A 23,659-nucleotide genomic window follows, 5' to 3' on the forward strand; every position below is an offset into this window, starting at 1 on the left:
TTTAAAGGAGACAAAAGATTCTAAGACAGAAAAATGAGCAAGAAATGCCTTCCATCATGGATTATAGCTAGAACCTATGTGAGGTGGAAATTTGTGTTTAAAGAGCAGAAATATCCATTTTATTGAACAAAAGTATGGTAAGTAATGTATAATAAGAGATAAATAAGAGAATAATATATATTAAGGTTGGAAAAGTAGCTCTGGTTGTGAAAGGCATTCAAATGCCAAAGAAGATTACATTTGATCAAAATCACTTCAGGAGCTATGTATTGCATCCATTGGAAGATGGAAGGGAGGAGAAAGGGAGGACAAATAGGAGATTTTTTACTGTGATCCAGTTGAAAGACATTGAAGACCTGAATTAGGAAGCTAGTTTTCTGAATAGAGAAAAGGAGATGTTTATGAGAGATGTTGTGGAGGTAGAAACTCTAAGATTTGGCAATTGAATGGATACATGGGTGAGGGTCAACGTTACTACCAATGTTTGCAAACTTCAGTAACTGGAAAAAATAACCCAAAATAAATAGGGATGTTAAGTAGAGGAATGATCTGGTTTCAAGTTCTGAGTCTGGTACCTGCTATGGGTACAGGCACTTAATCTCTCAGTGTCCCAGAAGCCTCAATATGATTAAAAAATATAGTATATGTGTCAATAGCCACAGAAAGGGGTTTTTTCCCTGAGGGTCACCCATACAGCATTGAAATCATAGATCATCCACCCCCTTCCAAAAACCAAAATGTGCAAGGAACAGTACTGGGTTTTGGTGATACTAAGACAAAAGCAAAACGATCTCTTCCCTCTAAGGACTAACATTTTGCTATGAATAATCAACAGGTAATCAGAAAAATTCAAAATATGCACCAAAGAAATAAAAAGGAAATACAATGGCTAGATATTCATCCTCCAACTCTTTCTCAGGATGACCTAGGAATTCTTAAGGGGAAAAAAATCAGTGAAAGATTTTCCCTCGGATTTTCTCCCTAGTCAGATATCTGGCTGCCTACTCAGCAAACTCAAGAAAGTCAAAATAGAGAAATTAAGACCAAAAAAACTATACAAATGAATCTTTTAACCATAGATGGGGCAAGGGAACATAAATATGGCATTCCTTCATCTCAGTATCATATCATTTCAAGCTTCATGCCTTTAAAAAGGAACTCAGCTGACAGACAGAACACAAATCAGAATATAGAGATAAAAGAGAATAAAATATCAGCACTGGGCAAGAGTATTTCCTCATGCATTTTTAAAGCTTGGATCTCAGTTTGGAATGAGGATTGGTTCAGCTCCTACACACACACACACACACACACACACACACAACATGTGGGCGCATGCACACACACACACACACACACACACATGAACACACATACATATAGAGAGGATATTGGTTGTTTGTTTTTTGCTGAATGAAACTTTCGGCCTTCAACTGAGAGTTTTCTTGTTCAAACAATAGGAGCAAATAAAGCCAAAATCCCATTAAGTGTCCAGAAGCTTTCTATGCTTCTCTCAAACAGATTCTTGTCACTGGTTCTGGCTGGTTCCAGCATTGAATATGACATGTCCTGCCTTTGTCTCAGCTTCCCTACTCTGTCGTATCAGAGTAATACATCTGTCCCTAACATCCAGGGTTAGAGAGAAGACTAAAAGAACAATATTTACAAAGTCTAGTAGGCTCCTCAGCAAAAAGGTATTTCAGACCCAAAATGAAAACGCTTTCCTGGAGCAGTTTATAGAGCAGCAGCCTAAGAGTCAGGAGGACTTGAGTTCAAATCCAGTCTCACTAGCTGTGGGGAGCCTGAACAAGTCACTCAACCAAGATTGACTTTGAAAAAACTTTTTAAATCAAAAAGAGTGGTTCTACAGTCATGGGATCACAAAAACATAAACTTGAAGATGAAAGAAACCTCAGAGATTATCTAATCTGACACCCCCACACACAATTTTATAGAAGTGCCTCCCCTTCTCAGGAGTCATAAATCCAAAACTCTAGGTCAGATTCGAATTACTTCTTACTTGGAATATTACAATACTAATTTAGCTTCCTGCCAGATGTCTCTCTTCATTCTAGATGCACAGTGATTTTTCTAAAACCCAGGTCTGATGATGTCAACCCCCCCCCCCACTCTCAAGCTTGTCCAACAACTCCCAAAAGATCAAATAGAAAATTCTCTGTTTGGCATCAAAACTTTTCATAATATGGTCCTTTCCAATCTTTCCAGAGTTTTTAAGACATTATTCCTCCCTGCAACCCCCAACCCCCACCATGCACTCCAACATCTAGCATCTCTGACTTAGTAGCCATTCCTCACTCATGAATTCCATTTTCCATCTATGTACCTTTACATTAGCTGTCCCCCAAGAAAATTAGTTGAGTAAATTCAACTGACAAAATGACCAAATCTGACAATTCATGGATTGTTCTATTATCCATTGCCCTCCACTTTTTATGGAAAGGAATAAGGTTCACTTATTTCTTCTCTAGGATAAGATTTATCACTTTAATACTTTGTGTTCAGCTCCCTTTTAGCCTTTTTTCCCTTATTATCAATACTCTAGGGACACACTCTTTAAGATGATGCCTTAGCTGCCTTCTTCCTCTATCCCTTTGAGTCCCTTCTCTCATCCATGAGTTTCCCAGAACCTCCATGTTTAGGAAGGGCCTAGATAAGTCACCTTTCATTCTCTACAGTAGGCCTTGCCATCAATACTGCTCAAGTTTTTCCTAGTCCTTTTTATTTGTTGACTTCCCCCATTAGAATGTAAGTTCCTTAAGAGCAGGTACCATTTTTCTTTCTACTTGTAGAAAGGTCTTTGTATGGAACCTGACCTATAGTATTTGTTGACCGAGTTATTTTAGATATATCTCTAATACGATCAATTAGAAAGAGCCCTGAAAAAGTTTAAAAACAAAGTGTCAGTTTTACAATTCACTAAAATTATGTCCAAGTCACTTTCCCCTTTAGGGTCTTCATTGCCTTGTCTGTAAAATGAGATAATTAGGCTAAAAGAGCCTTAGTTTTATCCCTTTAGATTGTGGGCTTCTTGAGGGTAGGGACTGTCTTTTGCCTCTTTTTTGTATCCTGGGACTTAGCATAGTACCTAACATGTAGTAGGTACTTAATAAATACTAATGGTTATTATTCAATGTATCTATAGTCTGCGATCTCAGGGGTTCAGGGAAGGTGTCCAATGAAGCTCAGCCCATAGGACCAAACATTGATTAAGTCAACTAGCTTTGCTATTTTACTACAAACATGACCTATATTCCTAACTAGACAATAGTTTCGTAAAAATGCAGCCAGTTCTAGTCATCAGAGCCTGGGCAAAAATGAATATGAACCAACTGACACCAATCCAGACACAGTGCCATAAGGAAGAAAAATACTGACAATTCCATGCTCTATTGTCCAAAAGTGAACATGAATACCTTTGTATATGAAAAATGCACATTCATTTCATTGTAGTCTTGTTCCTGGATGTAACAATAAAGATAAAAACCCTGTTTTCTGGCAGCCAGCATCCTTGAAAGTACACGCAGCCAGCATCTCCCATATTCTCCCAGTATAAATGTCCAGTCAATTAACAGGGACTGAGGAAATGAGACAAGACAGTTATAAAGCAGCAGGGGAGACAGGGAAAAGCAGAGAGATGGAAAGAGGAGGTGGGAATGAAAAGAAACACAATGAAGTGGAAAAAAATTCAAACTATGGTACAGCTGGTAAGTGAAATTATTCTGTCATACCAGCCAAAGTAACCCACTTTGTGTAAGGTTATTCCATTTCCTGCCTCAATTCCTTTGTACAGGCATTTCCCCCATACCTGAAATGCTTGTCTTCATCACTCACTTTGCACCCTTGACCCCCTTGGACTTCCTAGCTCCCTACCAGACTCATCTCAATGACTACTTCCCTCAAAAGGCATTTTCTGATCTCACTCTCTCTTACCTCCTTGTTAATTTAGTATTCTTCCCATCTCCTCACTACAGAATTAAATTATTTTTTATTAACGAGAGAAACAGAGAGACAGAGAGACAGAGAGAGAGAGACAGAGAGAGAGAGAGAGAGAGAGAGAGAGAGAGAGAGAGAGAGAGAGACAGAGACAGAGACAGAGACAGAGACAGAGACAGAGAGAGAGAGAGATTGGTTCCTAATATTCACTTATTCCTGAGTCTTGGGTTCTTTTGGAACAACTAACTTTTGTCAATGAATCACAGATGGGAGAAGACTGATCTCCCCACCACCATCACCCAGGGTTTTCTCTGTCCACAAATGATGTGGACAATCTTATATAAACATACTCATACATTTTCTGTGTACTGATAGTTACATTATTTATCCAATAGAAATTAAATTCCTTGAGTGTGGCAACTGTTCCATTTTATAGTTTAAATGCTTGTGCCAGAGACTGGCACACAGTAGGAACTTAATTATTGCTACTTTTATGGCAAATTCATTTTTTTAATCCTCAGTTAATAGAAATGATGCTGGTTAAGGTCCTTTATAAAATGTTGATTACATGTTTTATGACTTTTGCAATCCATCAAGTCATTCAGTACTGTGTGAGAACAGTGACTTTGTAGATGCAATTTATTTTAAATTTATTTCTGAGATAACCTGCTCTACAATTTGGGGAAATTTGATTCCTTATTCTAAAATTTCTTGACTCATTAATATTATCAGCCCAGGGCGATAGAAATAATGTTGGAGTTTGGTTTTTTGTTTTGTTCCCTGTACCATACCTAGTGCAATTTGTCTTAGGTTCATATGTGGGGGTGGTAATCTGCTTTGTCATTTGGGAACATTTAAATTCTTGTTCTAACACTCCTTGATTCATTAATAGCCCCCATTCCATTGTCCTGGGATAGTGTTGGTTTTTATTGCTTGTCTAAAGTTTCTTCAAAAAGTGGGGCATAGGGGCGGCTAGGTGGCACAGTTGATAGAGCACCAGCCCTGGAATCAGGAGTACCCGAGTTCAAATCCAGCCTCAGACACTTAATAATTACCTAGCTGTGTGGCCTTGGGCAAGTCACTTAACCCCATTGCCTTCCAAAAAAAAAACAACCTTAAAAAAGTGGGATATAACAAAGAGCACAAAGGGTACAATATGAAATAGAGTATGAGGAGTTTATTCCTACACAGAAAGAAATGATAACCATGAAAAAATCATAGTGTACTTTATAGAATGATTAGAGCAGAATTTATTAACTTTTATAGTTGCTGCTGCAATCTGCTGGAAGGCTTATAATTAAAGTTTCATCAGGACATAAAGGAATTTTGCAATGCTGCTAATTAGCCATTTTCCATTTTGCCTCCAATGGGCACTGTCTAAACAAATGCCAAGCTTGGGCCATTCTCCTGGCCGTGTCAAAACTCCCTGATCCAGTTTGTTCCTCTACTGCTGCAGCCACGGCCTCTCTGGCACACATTGACCACTGGCAGATCTACAGACTTTTATGTTCACAAATTTCTTTTCTAACCAAGGACAAGAGATGACAATGCTCAAATTTGCCTGGCTAAATACCCCACCCCAGGGACGATGTCGGTAGGGTCACTGTGATATGAGGGGAGAAAAGAAATCTATCTTTCCCCTATCCCTTAATTAAATCTAATTTTGTCACCTAGAGAAACATAATCTAGGTGTCAAAGCTATCTCCTGGGTTCCCCAAGACATGAGATCTCGCTCAACAGTCAATTAGGATACTCTCAGAAACTCTCATATAGAGCCAGCTTTATGGTACAATGGAAAGAATACTGAGTCTGGATTCAAGAAGACTTGATTTCAAATCTAGACTCAGACATTTATTAGCATTGTACTCTGGGGAAATCACTTATCCCCTGTTTGCCTCAGGTTTTTCAAATAGGAATAATAATCACCTCCCTAAATAATAAGGATCAAATAAAGCAATATTTCTAAAGTATTTAGTACTGTGCCTCACACATAGTAGGTTTTGGATAAATATTTGTTACTTTCTTCCTCCCTTCCTTCTCACTTTCCCTCCTTCCTTTCTTTCCTCCTTTTCCTCCATTCTTCCTTCTCTCCTTCCTTCCTTCTTTCCCTCCTCCCTCCCATCCTTCCTCCATTCCTTCCTTCCTTTCCTCTCTCCTTCCTTCTTTCCCTACTTCCTTTCCTCCTTCCTTCCCTTCTTCATTTCTTCTTTCCCCCCTTCCTTCCTTCCTGACTTCCTTCATTTCCTCCTTCTTTCCTTCCTTCTTTTATATGTGGCCAGAAGTTGACCCACTTTCCAAGCTCCCATTTGGCTCCCCTGGGAATAGATGAAGACTATCTGCACATGCTCTATACAAACCCCCATTACATTTAAAAAACTCCTCGAGGGCACTGAATTCTAAGGACTCTCTAGGGGTGTCATTATCCCCACCCAAAAGCACTTCATATTAGGGACTCTGTTACAGCAAGTCCCATTCAGATAATTGGCATTTCTATAGGACTTTAAAGTTTATGAAACACTTTGCATCCATTATCTCACAACCATCCTGTGAGGAAGATATTCTAGATATTAGACAAATTCAGTGGGGTTAAGTGACCTGCCCCTGGTTACCCAACTTCAGACAAGGGAAGACTTTGAGCCTAAGTATCTTGTGACTTCAATTTTCTTACTCTTCTCACCCCACTAAGTGACCTACTTCTATATGATGTATAATAGATGTATAATGTATAATATGATGTATAATAGAATGTATTCCCTCCATCTAACATGGAAAACCCAACAAGGCTGGGAAACTTATGGACCCCTTGCCAAAGGTGGTATATAAGGTGATTTGGGAGAAGCAGAGTCTCAGAAAAGATAAAACATTAGATACATTTATTCTTTGAAGGGAAGTTAGGTGATGCAGTAGATAAAGCACAGGACCTGGAGTCAGGAAGACTTGAGTTCAAATTTAGCTTCAGACACTTAATAATTACCTAGCTGTGTGATCTTGAGAAAGTCACTCAACCTCATTTCCTTGCAAAGACAAAACAAAAACAAACATCTATTCCTTGACCCTTCCTTACCTTCCTGGTAGTGCTCACATACCTGGTACCTTAATCTTCTTATCTAGACCTGGATTCAAATCCTGCCCAAGGTATTTGACTGACCGTGTGATCCTGGCAACTTACTCAACTTCTCTATGTAAACTTGTGTTATGACTAACAGTGGAGAGTGAGACTTTCTCTAATCTTAACAAACACTCAAAATTCTCCAATATAAGAATTATATGCATGAAGTAAAGTAATTATAACTGTTTCTGAAGGTTAGTCTAATTGTCTAATGAGGTAATAACTTGATGAATTAATAATATAACAAGTTAATTGCTAACACACTCACTCATTACCCACTCCCCTGCCAGTGCCCACTCTCAATTAGGGTGGCACAATTGGAAGCTCAGGCTTGAAATCTAGGATCTATTCCACAATTTTTTTGCTGCTGGTTTAGTCTCTGTCAGCATGCTCTGCTCCTGCCCTCTCTCCAACATTCTGGGACAACAAGCAGGAGATCTCCATCTTACCTGACCATAAAATGAATAAGGAATATGAGTTCAATAACTTCTAATGTCTCATTCAAATTTTAATCTATGATTCTAAGGTCTTTTATAGGAATCTAGCTAGAAAACCTAAAGACATAGGAAATTAAAATTGGGTACTAATGAAGGGGAGAGGGGCAGTTGTATTATTCTTTAAGGAAAAAGGATTGATATACAACTAGTGCCCATTCTGTTCCCCCCAAAAGTCATTTGAAGTATTGACTGAGGCCAGTGAAAAATAAAATCCCTCAGCATATGAGGAGACTATGACAGCTTTGAAGTTTAGCCCTTAAGAGAATCTGCCTTCAAAAGAAAGAAATCAGAAAGTAAAAGGGAAAACAAGAGGAAATGACTAGAATTGCCAAAGATCTCAGAAGAGAAGAAAACATTTTAAAAGCCTTGAGCACAAACAAAGAAACCATAAGAAATATTGGGGGAGAAAAGAGAAGAAGGTTTCTAGAATATCTAAACAACTCCAAAAGTTTCTGAATAAATATTGCAATCCAAAAGGAAATTAATCAACATTGTGATGAGGCATGGGACCCAAGAGAGTGATATTCCTGAATGATTCAAGAGAAAAATAAGAATCATGAAAGAACATTATAGGAAGTACAACAAAGATAACTGTCAGAATGAAAAACTTTAGTTCATGGTAACAAGTCTCTCCTAAGATAGAAAGGAGAGATCAACTGATTGAGAATAGAAATATACAGAAAAGAAGGATAATCTAGAAGAAGAAAAGCAAAAAACAGTCATTCTTAAAAGAACATGATCTCTATTCAAGCTACGTGGCACAGAGTTTAGATCATTGGCCTTGGAGTCAGGAGGACTAGAATTTGAATCCAGCCTTGACACTAGCTGTGTGACCTTGGGCAAGTCACTTAACCCTGATTGCCTCACATCCAGGGCCATCTCCAGTCATCTTGATCTATATCTGGCCACTGGACCCAGATGGCTCTGGAGGAGAAAGTGAGGCTGGTGACTTAGCACAGCTCCCCTTCATTCAAATCCAGGTCATGTGCTTGTCATGGCATCATCTCCCTGATGTCATGGTCTTCAAGAAGGAAGGACAAACATCATCATCATATAAGCAAAACAGATCGAACTGGAAGATAGGTATAAGGACACAAATTAAGGATGTCAGAAGAAACTGATAAGTCAAAAACTTAAATGCTATACAATAAAACTGCTAAAAATTTCTGAACACAAAGTAAAATATCATCTCTACACCAAAAAAAAAAAATTCTTCAAGTTCTAAGTTTCTTTGGGGCAAATTGATGACACAATGGATAGTGTGCTGGGTCTGGAATCAGAAAGACTCCTCTTTTTTAATAAGAATCTGGCCTCAGATACTTACTAGCAATGTCACCCTGAGCAAGTCCCTTCACCCTGTTTGCCTCAGTTTTCTCATCCGTAAAATGAGCTAGAGAAGCAAATGGCAAGCCACTTCAATATCTTTGTCAAGAAAACCCCAAATGGGGTTACAGAATTGAGAATGACTGAACAATACCAGGTTTCCTTATCTATAAAATGAGGAAGTGAGGTTCAGTGACTCTATCGTTACATTCAGATTTTGTTCTATCATCCTAAGAGCTACCTATTACAATGATCTTTCCAGTCTATATTGGAGGTGTCAGATTCCAATGACTCCATAACTTAGTAAATGGTCATCAAGAGCTGTTGGAGCCATAAGTTTCATCAGACTGCAGTCATACAGATGATGTCTCACCCTTTTTAAACTTTGGTGTCTTTCTCTATAAAAATACATAATTAGAATAGACCATCTCTGAGGTCTATGATGCCATGTATCCAGCTAGGTTGATTGACACACACATCATCCGTTTATGCTTTTCAATTTAATAGAAGCTTCCAGGGCTTGCACTCCACTGGACCTTGGATCCCCTCCATGCCACAGTGAGACATCAGCAGAAAGCTTTAGTGGAGAAAAAGTGATGGTGATGGAGTTAAATATATTAAAATCCAAGGTTTTGAATAAGATGTCCTAGATCCAAATTTTAGCTATTTCATTTGTTATCTGTATGACTCTGAACAACTCAATTTATCTCAATTTCCTTACCTGCAAGATTGGGGGCGGGGTGAGCAGGGAAGTTGAGGAAATCAGGAGACTCAATGTATCCTTCTAACTCTATATTTATGACTGTTTAGAGTGCCAAGAAATGGCAAAAACCCAAAGCAACCATTTCAGATATAAAGGGTATAAAATGGAAGGTGGTTCCCTAAATTGGATTATAAATTTGAATAAGAGTTAACTACTGTTGCAAACTAAAACCTCCCTCAGATAACTCTTTGAGTTCTTAAAATATAGAATGTAGCATGTCATAAAGACTCAAAACCAGAAAAGTTTGGGTTCAAATCCCATCTCAAGGATTTACTTTCCCTTTGAGTCTCAGTTTTCTGACCTTTAAAATGGGGATAATATCATCTATTATCCAAGGTTGAAATGAGGATCAAATTACATAATACATAAGAAGTGTCTTGTGAACCATAAGACACTAATTGTTGACTACAAAAGCACAGAAATCTTTACTTAGCAAATAATTCCAAGTCTAAGTTTTTGTTCTAAAACCCACATCACCTAGTATGATACTGAAGTCTTTCATTCACAGTGTTCATTTTGAGCCACTCAATGCCACCAGGTGGAGCCCTTACCTATAAGTGAATACAGAAAGGATCATTATGTGATCTTCCCAGCAACATTGGGGCTCCTAGACCCTATCACCCCAGGGCAGAGAGACTATCATGGTATCGGCATTGCTCCCCTTTCTCTATCTCTAGCTGCCCTTCAAAATTTCCACCTCAAAAAAAATTGTTCCACTCTACTTGTTCCCAGTGGGATAAAGAGGACTCATAGCCTGTCCTTAGTTCTACCCTTGTATTTCAAAAGCTATGTATTCTATATCCAAGGACCTTCAAAATCCCCAGCCAGGAAAAAAGATTGTTCCATGTGACTTAACTCCAATAGGCTCAAGAAATCTCATCATCTTTCTTAATCTCTATCTTTGTATTTCAAAGCAAACACATTCCACAGCAAGCCATTCAAATGTGTAGCACAAGGTCGCTGACCTGAGAAAGGAATTAGTCAACTCAGAATTTTTTGTGTTTCCTTCATATTCTACACTATGAGACTTTTGAAGAAAATGGTAGTAACAGTCACTGTCAGTCATAACCTCCCAACAGCTTTATATTACACCTGGTATGACAATTCTCATAGTATAGATAATGAGCCTGTCTGAAACTTAGGAAGTCCATGGTCACATAGCTCCTTAGGGTCAGCAGCAGAATTTTAATTCAGGTTTTTCTGGCTCCAAGTTAGTTGTACTACTGACTCTACCGTGATGGATGACAAAGAAAAAAACTTAAAAGTGAAATTAGGGTAACCTGAGTTCAGAAAGACTTCAGCCAAAATGCATAATTTAGTGTCCTCTAACGTTTCCTCAATATCACCTTCTTCAAAGGTATTCTTTCATTGCTATCATCCCCAACCAGAAATAAGTCAGGGGCCCAGAATCAGAGTGTTTACAAAACTAGGAAAATCGTATGAAATGGAGTTCATCTGAGAAAACTAATTGATAACAAGCCCTAGAAAAAGGACCAAAAAGAAAAAAAGAATCACTGTAAGCTAAATTAAAGTTCTAACAAGTGATGAACATCAAAAGAGAATTGAAGGTTGTAGCAGAGGACTTTTTGGAGCCTCAAGGCATGAGTATGACCATCAAAGAGAAACAGAAGAGGGAAAAACAGAGATAGATATTCAAAGTCATAAAATGTGGGAACTGTCTGGCACAAATGAAGCTATCAGGAATGAGTCAGTTTCATATATCGGAAGAGTAGGTGGACAAATGAGGACTTTTTAATTCCAAGGTCTCTAGAACTACCTTCATTTTTCATAGATAGTGCAAATCTCTTCTTTGGTGACAATATTTTTTCCTTCCTAGCCAAGCTCATAAGCACAATCAAATTTATGAATATAGGATGGAACTCACATGTGGGACTTCCTTCCCACAGTGCATATCATTCCTATGACTCAGTAAATAAGTCCTGGGGAATTTCCTAAGGAGGAATTTGAATCCAGATCTTCTGGACTCCAAGCCCAGAACTCTATTACCCATACCATTTGTTTCTATAATCCAGATAAGGTATTTTTTTCAATTAATCAAACAAGAAAGAATTTATTAAGTTCCTAACTCTAAACATCCCTGGGGAAAGGACCATAGGGACTTACATTCACTCACAGGCTTAGATTAAATGATATCATATCCAGAGCTGTAATAAGAATGAGGCAAATTCCTGGGGCTCAGATTGAAAGGAATAGAAAAATATTTTGAAAATACATCTATCCTAAGCAATTCATAATATTAGACTAAGGGGAGACCACTTTGCATTTTTGACGCTGTGGCCAAGTTAGCTAGCCATGGTGCTGATCATATCATTAAATTTCAAACTAGAAGGGACCTTAGATAGCATTTAAGACAAGCCCTTCGTTTTACAGTTAAGGAAACTAAAGCCCAGGAAAGGAAAAATGATTTGTCTCAAGTCACAAATATAGTAAATAGGAGTACCCAGATTTAAGTCCAGATTTTCTAGCTTCAAATTCAATGCTGTTTTTTTCCCACTATTCAAAATATCATTCTATAAAACTCAATACTATAAGGTTCTTTAGATCTGAAATTCAATTAGAGATCCAATCCTTTTATTCAAGTACAAAAAGCAAGGATTAGAATTCAGTTCTTCTGACTCCATCAGGAGAGGATAAATCTGCATTGGAAACACAGGGCAGGAGGCACCTGAGACCAAAGTGAGGAAAGAAAAAGGTTTATTTTATTAAAGGAAAAAGAAATCATACTTAATCGAACCAGGTTAAAGTTCTAACTATGTGACCATAGATAAACTCTGAGTCTTAGTTTCCCTAACTATAATGAATGGAAATCACAATATTGCACTATTTACATCATAGGATTATTGGGGAAATAACTCTTTATATGACATAAAGCCTTATGTCAATGTGATTATTATTATTATTATTATTATTCACAATTTTGCTGAGGTTATCAATCATCATCTCCCTTAAGTCTGATTGAATTGCTTTGAAAAGAATAAAGCAAAGCCATCACTGTTAGATTTTAAGAGTCTAAAATAAAAATCTAGAGGGAAAAGAGATTTGGTAGGATTTATGACATTATTCTTTATAGCCCAAGATTACCATGATGGTTGTTTAATTCTTCATAGGAAAAGAGCATGACTGTAAAAGCTTGCTGAGTGAGCAACAGCCCTTTCAGATTCAGTCATGCATCTAGAGGGCAGTCATTTGTGAGGATCATTTTTGTTTGGCCAACAATAGAGGAATTGTATTTTCTCAGGGGACAGATAATAATAATAATTGATAATAATAATAATAATGATAGTCTTTCATTTTAAAAATCAGATCATAACAGCAGGGAGATGATGCCATGACAAGCAACTGAATTGGATTTGAGTGAGAGGGGTGCTGTGCTAAGTCTCCAGCCTCACTTTCTCCTCTAGAGTCATCCAAGTCTAGTGGCCTGATATGAATCAGGACCACTGGAGATAGGCCTGGATGTGAGACAATCAGGGTAAGGTGACTTGTCCAAGGTCACACAGCTAGTAATTGTTTGAAAGCGGATTTAAACTTGGGTCCTCCATACTTCAGGGCTGGTGCTCTACCCACTGTGCCAAGTAGATGCCTTTGGGGCACAAATAGCCTCATAGCATAGGAATGAATCACTAATAGTGAAATCTCAGGTGATGATGAGCAAGCATCAATGTGCTGGTAAATTTTTAACAACCAGCTCTGTCAGTAGATAGATTAGATAGATAGATAGATAGATAGATAGATAGATAGATAGATAGATGGATGAAAGGGAGGAAGGGAAGGAGGGAGGAAGGAAGGAAGGATAGTTAAGATAAACAGATAGATGGATATAAGCATGATATATTTTTTTAGGTTTTTGCAAGGCAAATGGGGTTAAGTGGCTTGCCCAAGGCCACACAGCTAGGTAATTATTAAGTGTCTGAGACCGGATTTGAACCCAGGTACTTCTGACTCCAGGGCCAGTGCTCTATTCACTGTGCCACCTAGTCACCCCTGCATGATATATTTTTAAGTTTAATCTGTATTATTAGCATTTTTCTTATTGTTTTCTTAAGTTGAAACAATCAACAAGATAGTAAATCAAGCCCTGATTGATAACTTCTGATAATTAAATGCTCACACTGAAAATTTAGCAATAAGCTCTCCTGAGCACATACAAGCTTGTTCCAACAAACCCTAAAAGAAGGTAATAAATTCCACTGTTTTTAGAGGGGGGGTCTTATAGCCCCTGAAATTATGTAATACCTCCATAAAGTACTGAAATAAATGTAATAGAAGACACAGAAATAAATGCAAAAAAAGCTCAGGGAAGAAAAATTTGTTAAGATAATCAAAGGAGGTTTTTATAAAAGTTCAAATCATCTATTAATAGTAGTAATAATAGTAATGATGATGTCTTATATTCCCCTAATATTTCTAACATTTTGAAGAACTTTTAATCTCATGACAAGCCTATAAACTAGGTGATTATTTCCATTTTACAGATATGTAAACTGAGGTTCAGAAAGTTCAAATGAATTACTCAAGTACCTTTAGTGACAAAGTAAGAGCTAGTACCCATCAGAACATTGAAGAATTTTTGACTTTTGGGCTTCTAAATTCCCCAACTGATTCTGGCAGTCAACCAATAAATATTGATTATGCATCTATTATGTGTCAGGAACTATGGTAAGTACTGGGAATACACAAAAGGCCAAAGACAGTCCCTGGTCTCAAGGACCTCATATCTAATGAGGAGATGAGTAGAAAACTGTGTATACATAGACATATATAAAATAAATTGGTAATAATCAACAGAGAAAAGAAGCTAGCATTAAGGGGGATCATAAAAGGTACCTTATAGAAGGTAAGATTTTGCCTTGTAAAAATCTAAAAAAAAAAAGATTTTAGATAGGATTTGAAAGGAAGGCAGAGAAATCAGAAAGTAGAAATGAGGACGGTTAGAATTCCAAGCTTGGGTACATGCACAGAGTAAGCAGGGAAGGAGATGGAGTGTCTTTGACAAGGAATACCAGTGGGGCTGACGTGTCACTGGATTGAAGAATATGTGGGGATGAGTAAAATGTAAGAAGAATAAAAAGGAAGGTGTGAACCAGGTAAGGTTTTGAATACCAGAGGATAGACTGGAATAGGGAAAGACTAGTGGCAGGCAGACTAATCAACAGTTTATTGAAACATTTTGATTATGAGATAATTAAACACTGCACAAAAATGATTAAGTTTAAAATGAGAGAAGAGAATGTATTCTAGAGATGATTTGAAAGTAGAAATGCCAAGGTACAACAGTTTGGATTTGGAGAATTTAAGAGTTTAAAGAGGCTGAAAAGCCTGATGACTGGAAGATAGTAATGGCTGTGAACTCTATAGAGAAAATGGGGGGGGGGAATTACCAAAAACAGGTCATGAGTTCAGTTCCGGGCATGCTGAATGTCTATAGAAGCATATATTTAATAGGTACTTGGAGATTCAATATTGGAGACCAGCAGAGAGGCTTGGATTGGATACATGGATTTGAGAATCACCTGAATAGAGATGTTAATTTGATTCATTATGAGCTGAGATCATCAAGTGAAATAATATCATGGGAATAGAAAAGAGGGCCTAGGACCGAGAATTATGGAATACCCATGGTTAGTGAACATGACTTGAATGAAGACCCAGCATAAGAAAGTGATAAGGAGCATTGAGATAAGCAGGAGAACCAAGAGAGAATAGTCACAAAATCCTAAAGTGGTTATCAAGAGAAATAGTGTCAAAGGCCACAAAAGAAGACAAGAAGAATGAGAATTGAGAAAAGACCATTACATTACACTTCAGAAAAAGTAGTTTAAATTGAGTGTGAAACTAGAAGTGTACTGCAGAGAATTAAGAAAAGAATGAGGGGAAAGAAAATGAAGACAATAAGTGAGGGCAACCTTCTCAAGGACTTTCACCACAAAAGAGAAAAGAAATATAGAATGACATCTATTTGGGTTTGATGGATCACGTGGGATTTTTTAAGCATAGCAGTTTCAAAGAGTCATATTTAGTCTTAATATAAGATAAAATGTCTTAACACTAGAAGGGTCTCCAAAGTAGACTATGCTGCCGTTGGAAATTGAGAGTCCCCCCCCCCCCCCGAACATTGTGCAAGTCAAAACTGGATGATGATTTGTTGGATCAGTTATAGTGGGGATTAATTAGAGGGTGATTGTTGCTTTCTAGAATAAGGAAGTCTAATAAAATCATGCTTCAGATGACAACCAGCTATGAGATTATGAACAAGTAATTTGCTTCTCTGAATTTTGATTTTCCCATATGAAAAACAGGGATAATAATAGCCTCTACCTCAGAATATTGGAAGATTCAAATGAAATATTTTACTCAAAGCATTTTGCAAACCTTAAAGTTTTCTATAAATGTGAAATTTTTATTGTTATAAGTCAGACTAGGTAGTGTCTAAAGTACCTTCTAACTCAGAGATTCTATGATTCTGCAACTTTTTGTCTGAGTTGGAAGGAAACCCTATCAAGTCAGGATTAGTGAGAGGTTGGTCTAATCTCATTGATATTGCAGCTTCACGATTCATATAAGAAAAAGGTGATGAAATTGTTCTTTGGTGAATATGGATGATGGTAAGACCTGTAGATCACTGATAATCAATTTCACTCACCAAAAATGTCAACATCCCTTCAAATCCTTTGAGTCAATGAAGCCCAAATCAAAGTCATCCAAACCAAAAGCTCATTCATTGATTCTCTGGTTATATTTTGAATCATTTCCATAGAAACTGGAAGTGTTCCCTGAACCAACCCAGGCATTCTTACTGCCAGCAATTATCTTAAGGTCTGATTTGCATTTTAAATGTCACCTGTATAAATTAAAAGTGTTTACAGCTAACAATGTCATTATTCCATGATTCATGATTTCTACTTAGCTAGCCAAAGCTTTCTTCTTCCAAAATCCCATTCTAAATACTACCTGCCCATCTGGCCACCAGGGAAGCTCTTCTTCCTTTCAAACGTCCTTCTTCCCCTCCAAGTCTTTGGTTCAAGAAATCTTGACTAGCTTTGCTTTGTAACACTTGAGATGTAAGGATGTTAAACTTGGCAGGGAGGATATTTGAAAACAGTTCACTCAGTTATTTAAGCTGCTGTTCACAAAGTTTCTTCCTACTAAGAGAAAACAAATCCTCCTTTCTGGATAGATTCAAAGTATTCTATGGTGATCCTGCTTTAATTGGGTTTTTATTCTTTATTCATGTAGTTGTCTTAGATATCATTTCCCAAGAAGAGCAACTAAACGACCTTCCAAGATTCCATTAATCTGTACAATTTATGATAAAGGCAGGTTAATGGGATGTCACTTTGTCCTTTGACATTGCTTCATTTTTGCCCCCAAATGTAACACTAAAATAATAATAGCTCACTTTGATGGTTGCAAAGCATTTGCCTTGTCATAATAACCCTGTAAAGTAGATAATCATTAATATCTCCATATTATAAATAAGAAACAGAGACCAAGAGTCATTAAGTGACACCCATAGTCATACAGCCTACTAAGGCAAGGTTTGAACTCATATCTTCCTGATGCTAAATCCAAGGTACTCTCCATTAAATATGCTACAGTTAATCTTATTTCTATTTTCACTTGATTCTTGTTCATTTCAAAATCAACCAATCTAATATTTTTTAGTAATTACTAGTTAACAAGTAAGAAGTCAATAATGCATAGTGGAAAGAGAGCCAGGTTTGGAGTCAGTAAGACATGGATCCAAGTCTTACCTCCAAAACATCCTGGCTATGTGACCTAGGCAAGTCACTTAACCTCTCAGTCCCCCATCAGTGATTCAGAAAATAAATCATCCATCGAAATTGGTAGATGGAGCTTCCTTTCAGGGACATCGCTATATCAATGAAATCAAAGGCCTGATCCCCAAAAACTGCTTATTGATATCCTGGTTGCTGTGAAGATATAAGAGTTAAAAAGAATTGGAACACAAAGGCCCTCTTAGCTCAATGAAACTCTCCTGAAATAGTCTTTCTTTGCTCTAGAGAGTAAGGTACCTCTTCCTGTCCAAGATCACTTCTTGTCCTTTTTAGGAAACCTCCATAATTCTATGGTTGATTTGGTTCTGTGGGGGCTTCCTGCATTCTACCTTACTGACGTGATCATTACTCATCCCAATAAATCCTATAACCTTTAGTTGGGTCAAAGAGCTGATTCAGCATGATGGTAATTACAATACAGACAACTATTGCCATCAAAAAGGAAGAATGACAAAGAATTTAGAGGTGCCATATGCTCAGACAGAGAAGAGGGTCTCTAAGGGACCATGACTAATTCGCTTCTTTTCTTCTATAACCTGAAATCCATGCCTTCATCATTCCTACAACTACCCTGATTAGATTTGTCCCTGTTTACTCGTTTTCTGTCCTTCTATCCTTCACATTTTGCTGCACGCTCTAAGTATTCTCCTTTGGATTACAGTATATCATATCTCCCTTCCTTCTTTGCTGAGGTGGGGAACAATGAATGGATATGGAATAGAGTACACACAAACACTGTTGATGTGCTACTGCTTGTTTTATCAAATTTGCTATTCTCTTTATTGTTTAGTCTTTGTGACAAGTGATGTAACCTTGGTCAAGCATGTGAAGGGATTGGGGCAGGTAGGTGGCCCAGTGGATATAGTTCTTTTCCCAAGATCACACAGCAAGGTAATTAATAAGTGTCTGAGGTCGGATTTGAACTCAGATCATCCTGACTCCAGGGTCAGTGCTCTATCCACTGTGCCATCTAGTTGCCCCCATAGACTGAAAAGTTTTAATGGACATTTCCTTTTTCCTCCTGAAATAGGAGGAACAGAGAATTAAAAAGAGTTTGGAGGTAGAGGAAAAGAGGATTATAATTCCTTACCCCTATCATCAGTGAATTTGGATTCAGGTTTAAATGAATGAATAACTCTATACTTTGGTAAAACTGACCAACAGAATCATGTACCTGCTTTTACTGCTATTACTTTTTTTACTATTATCATTAATGCTAATAATAATTTAATTTTTACTATCTAGTAATGTTTTATTTTAACCCTACCATTTGTGAGAATAAGGGAAGGTATTCTTCCCTCACTAGTCTAGAATATCTTGGTGAAATTCAGCTATCCCAAAGGTAGGGCAAAAACTATGGGCAGCATTGACAGAAAACCTGTACTGCACAGTGGAAATGAATAATGTAAACCTTACCCTATGTGGTCTGGAGTATAAGTGAATGTATTGTGTGCCCTTCTTCATTCTGGGGTCCTTCCTTTAGATGGAGAACCATGATAAACAGAGGAATTTGGACTTTTGCAGTGAGCAATAGAGAGCTATTATAATTCTGAAGCCCAAGAGAAACATCATGAAAGTTAGTGTTTTAAAAAAGTTATTTTGATGAACAATACATAGAATAATTTGGACATAATAATTAGACAAAGAGACTAGAGGCAGAAAAGCCTCTGTATATTCTCAAAAACTCTGTGTATTCCCTTAAACTTCAAGGAAAAGTGTTTTTAAGAAAAAGAAATTTCATAACTGAAACCTCACCTTCAACATATTGAACCTTCCTAGAAATGGATCAAAAGAGACACATCTGTTGTCAACATGGCTGATCCCTCTTCTCCCCAGCAGAATAAATAATAGAGACACTACTGAGAGTGATTCAGTGTGCTGCAGAATTTGACTCTGGACTCTGGTTCTGATGTTGCTATGCCCCTTGGCCTCGGTCTCACAGATGAATTGATCAGGACCGTAGTGGTTTCAATTTCCTATCCAGGATGGCTCATCCTTAAACAAAACAGTGACTCACCCCACCAGGCTAATAGGGCTTGTGAATCAGATCTCCTGGATTCTGACTCATAAAAAGAGCCATAAGAATATGCTTCTAAGTAATTGGAATTTTACAGCAAGCTTACATAAACAATAACTGATTAAGGTTGAGGCTTAATGCCCCAAAAGCTATATTTACTCATAGATTCAAGGACTTTCCTCTCAAAATTTTTGGTCTACAGGTAAAGCTGCTGGCAGAATTCATCCATACATTTGGATCTAGGCTTTCAGTAGTTTGAAACTATTTCCTCTCAATGCTAATTACTACCCCCAAGCAACCCACCCTTTGAAAATGGCTTTTGAGAATTGCTATGGTTGAAAACATCCCCAAGTGCTCAACCTGACAATGAATATGTTAAAGGGGTTGTTTTTCATCTAACTCTTTGAGATCTTTATGGGAAGTCTGTCTAGCTTAGTGGGACCTATTAGAGCAACTATTATATTGGTTTAACCATTGAGAAGGCAGTTAGTTCCCTTCATGCTACAATGGAGGGGACATTACTGAAGGAGTCCTGAAGTGAGCAAACATTGACTGGATGTCCTTTATGTGCAGGATACGTGAAATGCTAAAGAAAATGGAAATACAGAAGAAATAAAACACTTAAGTCACACTGTTGATTTATGTCAAACTTATTAGACACTGGAATGAATCCTCAGACCTTTCTCATTGGAACAGTTTATTGCCTAGCACATTTCTCAACCCTCATTTATAGATTAATTTTTAACCCAAGAGTATTTACATTTGTCCTTATTAAAATGATTTCATATGATTTTTTCTTAAAATGAAGAAATAAAAATGATAAACCCCCACCCTTGAATAAATCACAGTTAAGCTGAGTAGACTTGGTCAAGTAAATAAATATTTATTGACTACCCTGCAAACACTAGAGGGAAGACAAAAGAAGAGTAAGACACAACCCCTTTCATACAAGGAGCAAGCAAGAAGGCAAAAATGTTTAGAAATGACCAAGGGATAGGACTTAAGTAAAGGGTGAGTATTCAGTACCATGAGAGTTTGGAAGCTGGAGACATGAGTTAACTCAATTACCAGGGGAAGATATCAAAGTTTAGTTGGAACATCAATCTGATCTGGAAAGACATTTGGGATGTGAATAGAGAATAGAAATATAGAACACTCTAAGAATGGCAATGACATAAAGCAAGAAAGGGGAAGCTCTGGGACACAGGGGTCTGGTGTTGCCTAGGCAACTGCAGGAAGGATTCAAAATTCAATAAATCTAGGATCTTTTTAGGGATGAATTAATTAAATGTTTGATCAAATATAGCCTGCAAATGTTTGGATGAAAAAAAGGTTCTTCACCCCTGACATAGAGTAAAACAAATAGGTCCCTATCACCCTGGTTTAGGCCCTTATCCCTGCTCAGTCTCCTTTTATCCTCTTTCCTCTAGTTCTTCCATTTACGTTGGATCTTACAGATAGATACTAAAATCATTTTCATTAAGCTCTGAGCTGACCAAGTCACTCCCCTACTCAAAAGCCTTCAGAGGTTCCTTATTGCTATTTCCTGGTATCCAAAACTCCTCATAATCTACCTCTAACCCACTTTCCTAGTGTTATTTCTCCCTGACCTTCTTTAGGCTCTCTCTGTTTCTCCTGAAGATAACCACTGGCTGTTGTATGAAATCCAACACACAGGCATAGCTAGTGGAGCCATGGATAGGGCACTGACCCTGGAGTCAGGCGATCTGAGTTCAAATCCAGCCTCAGATACTTACTACCTCTGTAACCCTGGGCAGGTCACTCAACAGCATTGCCTACAAAAAGAAAAGGGGAAAAAAATTAAACATGTCAAGTACTGTGCCCTTTCATTTATACAGGACATGCCCACCATTATTGGGACATTTCAAAATTTATTATAATCTCCATAAAGCTAAATAGCAACAGAAACCCATTAGAAATGGAACTGAAGGGAAATTATAAATAGGAATCATAAAAGAAGAGTAGCAAATAATGAAATTTCAATATTGATAGGGACCCCAGAGATCATCTAGGCAAACTCCAACTAAGAACATTAATGATCTTTACAATCACCCTTACAATGATCAACTGCACTCTGGCCGAGCACTTCCAGTAATAGAAACTCCTCCATTCCATTTCATTTGGGGGAAAACCACATGGTAAAAGTTCTTCTTTATACTGATCCAAAATTCAATGGCTCAGAAAGTCTTAGTAGAGTCTTGAGATTTAACTTCTTAAGACATTTTGAGATACTCTATTACAAGCTTAATGACACAGTGGATAAAGAACAGAATTTGGAATCAGGAAGAGTTAAATATCCTGCCTCATACACTTAGATATCGCATGACTCTGGATAAGTCATTTAACATCTCTAATCTTCAATTTCTTCATTTATAAAAGAGGTATAGTAATGGCACTTATCTCACTGGATTTTAGTGGTTATCAAGTGAGAGAATATTTATAAAATATTTTGCATTCCTTAGAGTGCTATAATAAATGTTAGCTATTGTTATTTTTTAATCCAGCAAAACAAATTCCCACATTGACCATGGCTAAATATCTGTGTCTCATTTTGGATTTTAAGTCTTTAACCTCACTGGCAGGAGATGGGGGGGGTTGTTCATCTTTAGTCCTCTAACACATGCTTTATCGTTGCATTCATCTGATTTCTAAGGTCTTTCAAAGCTGTTTTCTCCATTTTATGGTTGTCATTGAGTAAATTGTTTTCCTAGTTCTGCTCACTTCATTGGGTGATAGAAGTCTTTTCAGGTTCCTTTGAAATTGTCTATTTTATCATTTCTTATAAGATAATATGATCAATTATATTCACATATAGGGTGAAAGGAGGGGTTCAGAGAGGACGAGTACTTATGGTGTGAGAGCGGCTCATCCACCTTTGGAGTTCATTTACTTCACCTAGGTCTTACCTGTGGTTCCAAGAAGTTGTAGCATATGTAATGGCCACACCCCAGCTATACCTTTTGGAGAAACAGGCTATACTAGTTAAGGGTAACCAGCAGTCCCAAACCTGTTGGTGGGTTAGGGGATTGTCTATCCTAAAATGTGAAGATTTCCCACACCATGAAGGTAGCTGTACCTGTCCCTATGGAGAGTTTCAAGCTTGGTCAGACATCAAAGACACCAAGGTCATTCACCACATCCTAGGTCTGACTTTTGACTTGCTACTGGACTCCAATGACTCAGGAAGAGAAAATGAGGCTGACAACTTTGTACAACTCTGTCTCACCTAAATCTAATTCATACACAAGTCCAGACAACACCCGTGATGTCACTGGCCCTCTTTGAAAACAAAGAACAACACATTCATATACCACAATATGGTTAGCCATTCCACAAAAGGTGGGCACTCCCTTAGTTTCCAGTTTCTGACTACTACAAGAGTTGCAATAAATATTTTTGAACATATAAATCCCTTTCCTCTTTCTTTGATCTCTTTGGTTTATAGGCCTGGTAGTGGCAGAGCTGAGTCAAAGGGTATGTGGATAGTTGAGTAACTATTGAATCATGGTTCCAAAATGCTTTCCAGAAAGGCTGGGCCAGTTCAAATTTTCACTAACAATGAATTCATAATGATTTCCTGAAGTTCCACCAATAGTTGTCAGATTTTTCCTTGCCTAGCTAGTGAGAAAGTAGAAATCTCAGAATAATTTTAATTTCCTTTGCTCTAATTAATAGTGATTTTCAAGTATTTTTTTCATATGATTATATTTTTTGGATTTCTTCTTTTGAAACATATCTGTTCATATTTTTGACTACTTAGATAAGTAGTCAAAAATATTCTTAGCCTTAAAAATCTGAAACAATTACTTATATGTATGCATAATATGTATATGTACTGATAGGGAGTTCCTCTCTTCTCCCACCATACCTGTTTCTCTTCTAATTTTAATTGAATTAAATTTGTGGAGAGAAAAAAAATGAATTTTATTTAATCAAGTTTTCCATTTTATTTTAAGTGATCCTCTCTTCCACATCCTTAGTCATGAACTTTTCACTATCTATAGATCTAAAAGATAATTTCTTCCTTTTTCCTCTAATTTGCTTATGTCAAGTTTTATATCACTTAGCTATTAACTTGGAATTTACAGTTTAAGATATTTGTTCATATTCAATTTCCACCAAAATGCTTTGATTTTTCTCAGGAAATTTATTCAT

This window comes from Macrotis lagotis, chromosome 8 (assembly GCF_037893015.1).
Source record: "Macrotis lagotis isolate mMagLag1 chromosome 8, bilby.v1.9.chrom.fasta, whole genome shotgun sequence".
Classification (NCBI taxonomy): Eukaryota; Metazoa; Chordata; class Mammalia; order Peramelemorphia; family Peramelidae; genus Macrotis; species Macrotis lagotis.